The sequence below is a fragment of the Tupaia chinensis genome, unplaced genomic scaffold (assembly GCF_000334495.1).
Source record: "Tupaia chinensis unplaced genomic scaffold, TupChi_1.0 Scaffold000226_1, whole genome shotgun sequence".
In the NCBI taxonomy this organism is placed as follows: domain Eukaryota; kingdom Metazoa; phylum Chordata; class Mammalia; order Scandentia; family Tupaiidae; genus Tupaia; species Tupaia belangeri.
In genome coordinates, this window is record NW_006159701.1 from 7,323,791 (window position 1) to 7,328,238 (window position 4,448).

Below are 4,448 nucleotides of genomic sequence, written 5' to 3' on the forward strand. Positions count from 1 at the left end.
ACACAAAAAAAAAATTAAAAAAAAAAAAAAAAAAAAAAGGAGAGAAAGATTAAAACAAAACTTAGTGTGAGGGAAAGCGTTAGGGTTGGAATTAGGATATGGTTTAGGGTTAGCTTAAAGCGAGGGAGGTATTAGGATCAGGGTAGGGATTCAAATCTGCTTTTGTTTACAAGGTGGAGGGAGATGGGGTGAAAGGTGAGTGGCCCACAGATAGCCGGACGCTGGGTTAAGATACCTTGATCCTGTCACCGCTGCCTATGGCACGAGGGGACTGTTCTGTGCAAAAGCCCATTCACTGTGGCTGGCAGTCCGTCCCCACACCCCACACTCCACACTCATTCCACAGAGAGGACGTTTAAGCTCCCTCTCAAGTGACAGCCCTTCACCGTGAGGGTGTCAGACCTCAGCCCTGAGCACGCTCCGCTGCGAAGGGCCCGGCTCACCAGCACCCTTAATTAAAGCAAGGACTGGGCTCCACAGTTGTGAACGGAGGAGCTTTCTCCCTTTAGACAAGCCATTTCTTAAGGTGCTCAGTGCTGCCTCTTAAATATATTCAGGCGCTCCCATCTGGTTCCTGAGTCCAGTGAAGGCATTTTTGTCATTTACAGAATTCTAGATTTCTAGCACGATGTTTTCCACATTTGCTATTCAAAACGATGGGCACTGCTTCCCCATGTCCCTGTCATACACACTTGACTGTTTATTTAGTGCTTTTCTTTAAACTGGCTCTCACTCAGCTTCTCTTGTCTGCTTTTTTTTTTTCCCCATCAATACATTTTCTTTTTTTTCTTTATTCATGATAGAGCATGTGCGTGGGCACGTGAGACAAAGCAGAAGAGAAAGGAGGACCCCACAGGGTCTGATCATGCTACGATCTGCCTCCTCCAGTCCTCCAGCTCACATGCCTGACGTGGGTCAGGCTGACCCTGCCAAGGATTCTAACTATGGTCACTGTGAGGGATCTCATCTCTCTTGAGCCTGAGAGATTCTTCTTCAGTGATCAAAAGCAATTTGAATTTACATCTCTGAAGAAAAAGTAAATAAAAATATAAAATAAAATTTGAAAAGACATGCATTCCAGAGCTGGCACTGTAGCACAGTAGCTAAGGACTAAGCAGAGGAAGCCAGATCTAAGGTGGCCAATGGGGCTCCAGTCCCCGCCCCATCAGTGTGAAAAACACGCCAAGTGTGTGCACACAAGTAATCAGGATCCTGAGGGGAGGAGGAACTGGAGGAAAAGAAGATTGTGGCATGACCAGCCCCACTGGAGGGCATTTTCTTCTCTCTCTCCCTCTCTCTCTCTGTCTCTCATGGTCCTCTTTTTATAGGAGCTGGTGAGGGGTATGATGTAAGCCTGGAGACCCCAGCAGCCACCTGCCACCATGAGGAGAGAAATACAGACAGACATACAAACACACTTCCAATACGGGAACAGTCACAGTAGGATTTCAATGTTGAATTTTCTGAGTGCGAAAACAATGGCCTAAATGAAGCCAACAGTGAGTGAAGATAAATTCCTGGTAACTTCATTGGAGCCTCTGGATCCAGCCACGTCTGACATTGGACCGATCTCTAGAGAGCATACGACACCGTTATCGTGGGGGGATAATAAGAGGGGAGGATTTCAGGCAGAACGTGTGCAAAGGCCCTGAGGCAGAAACGTTTTGTGAAACAGAAAGAACGTCCTTATGACTGGGGTTCGGAGAGCAGTTGAACCTCAGGTATGAGTAGAAGGAAAAAAGTCTGAGAGAAAGGCAAGGGCCAGCCCATCCAGAGGTGGCCCTGGTCATGATTTAGACCTTTTTCCTAAGGACAGTGAGAGAGATGACAAGGAGAGGGCTGATAATCTGATTTTATTTTATTTTATTTTATTTTGTAATTTGCTAGAAGGCACATGTACTCACTGGAGACACACACACACACACACACACACACACACAGAGAGAGAGAGAGAGAAAGAGAGAGAGAGAGGGGAAAGGTCAATAAGCACCCTGCCCTCACCCTAGGAGATGGTCACACTGCAATCCCGTCTCCATTTCTTACTCCTCTTAGGATTATGAACACACACACACACCCCATGTTTTTCAAGCCACTGTGTCCAAGACCCAAACCACACAGTTGGCCTTGTGGGACCCACTGCCTTAACCACCACACCACTGGCTGGCCCTGACTTGAATACTTTTTAATGCTTATCATGTGTATCTCCCATGAGTCAGAGAGACAGAGAGGAGGAGAGAGAGCAGCCACCCGGGGTGCTGATGCCAAGATCCAGCCCCAGCCCTCAGCTAGCCCTGAATCAGGGGCGCACATGTGCCTGGTGTACTCAGGGAGGTCTCTGGACCTGAACTGGGAAACTGCCGTGCACAAGATCCATCCAGAGAGCGGCGTTTCAGCCCTGTGATCTGAGTTCTAGAAAGTCCACTAGGGCTGCTTTTGGAAGAAAGCACTGCAGTGGGCAGTGAGCAACAGAGGCTGGGGGACCATCAGGGGCCTGCTGTAATCACCAGCTAAGAGAGATGGCGGTCTACGACAGCGCGTGTCCTAGTGCTGCCCTTGGAGCGGCCGCCGAGCGGAGGGGAGGCTGGCCACGTCCTCTACCTTCGTAGCTACATGATGTGAAAACTAATGCAACTGCCAAGGCCAGCTTTGCCGCACCCCAGCAGCCTGCCCGAACCACCGAGTCGTGGAGAGGTAACGTGATCAATAAATCTACAGGGCTGAGCGCGAGCGCTGCTTTGCATACATACGGCCGCCAAGCCAGGAGCCGGCAGCTCTCTCGCTGTGTGCACTCAGTCATCCGTACGCTGGTAAGAACACGGACGCTGGACAAACTGTCTGCCAGATGGGGCCCCTTGTACCTGTTTGTCTTCTCCTGTTTACACTCGTCAATGGTTTCTCCTCCTGAATGATACTTCCCTTGAGTTACAAAACGACAGATGTGAATTATGAATGGAAAAAGATTCCTCTCCCGGAGAGAAATAAGACAATACCACCTTAACCACGTCATCAAGGTTAACATCATCAATAGCAGCACAGAGGACATCGCGTGCCCGCTGACGGGATTCACAAAGGTCATGATGTCACCCACGTAGTATGTCTAAAAAAGAATGATGTGTTTTCATTTATTATTACTTTTTAAAATTTTTATTTATTCATTTATTTTAATTTGACCAGAGAGAGACACAGAGACAGAGAAAGGGAAAGTGAGAAAGCAAGCCACCAGGTCTGGGACTCAAACTGTGGTCGGCCATATGGGAGTGTCCAGTGCCTTTACCACCATGCCACCTGCTGGTCCCCTTATTATTATTACTTTTAATTTGTTATAGGACATGTGTGCTATAGCAGAGAGACCAAAAAAAAAAAAAAAACCCAGAAAGAAGGAAAGTGAGAAAGCAAGCTGCCAAGTCCAGGACTCGAACTTCAGTCAGCCATGTGGGAGTCCAGTGCCTTAACCACCATACCACCTGCAGGGCCCTGACGTAGTATTTTTACCAGAAATGTTTAACTTGACTCCAGTTACCAGGAAGGACTCAAATCCAAGTCGAGGGGCTTTGTACAAAAGAACTGGCCTGTGCTCTTCAAATACCTACGCCATGACAAACCGAGAAGGGAGAATGCTCTAGGTTCTAGGAGACTGGGAGAAAAAAGGCCATATATAGTCTTTGGTTGGATCTTGATTCTTTTTTTTAAAGAATGATTTAATTTATTTATTTTAATTTGACCAGAGAGGGACAGTGTGTGTGTGAGTGAGAGTGAGAGAGTGAGAGGGAGAGAGAGAGAAGGCAAGCCGCCAGGTCTGCGACTCAAACCAGTCGACCACGTGGGAGTCCAATGCCCCCAACCACCACGCCACCTGCTGGCCCCAGATCCTGATGTTTTTAAATTTATTCATTTATTTCTTCCATGAGAAGGGAGAGAGAGAAAAAACAGCCACCCCAAACAGGGCCTTCATGCCGTACCCACCACCAGGTTCCACCAGCCTGGATCGCAGCACACGCGTGTGTGTGACCTGTGCACAGGGAGGTCCGGGATGCAAACCCAGGACCTTCCCACTGGGTCCTTTCCTGCTACCACTGTGCCACCACCCAGCCCTGCTGATTTTCTTCTAAGGTGTAAAATGCATTATTGGGACCATAAGTAATAGCATATCAATGTCAAATTTTCTAAGTACAAACATTACATTGTGGTTATGAAGAAAGGTGTCCACCTTCTTCTTTTTTTTTTTTTTTGGAGAGGTTTTCGCTATAGGGCACATGTGCTTGCCAGAAAGACAGAGAGAGACAGAGAGACAGAAAGTGGGGAAATCACCCCCCACGGGGGATGGCCACACCGCAATCCCTTCTCCTCCATTCTCCTCTCCACACTTGCCCGGTGTGAGTTTACGCCACCAGGTCTGGGATTCAAACTGCAGTTGACTACATGGGAGTCCAGAGACATAGCATTTCGCC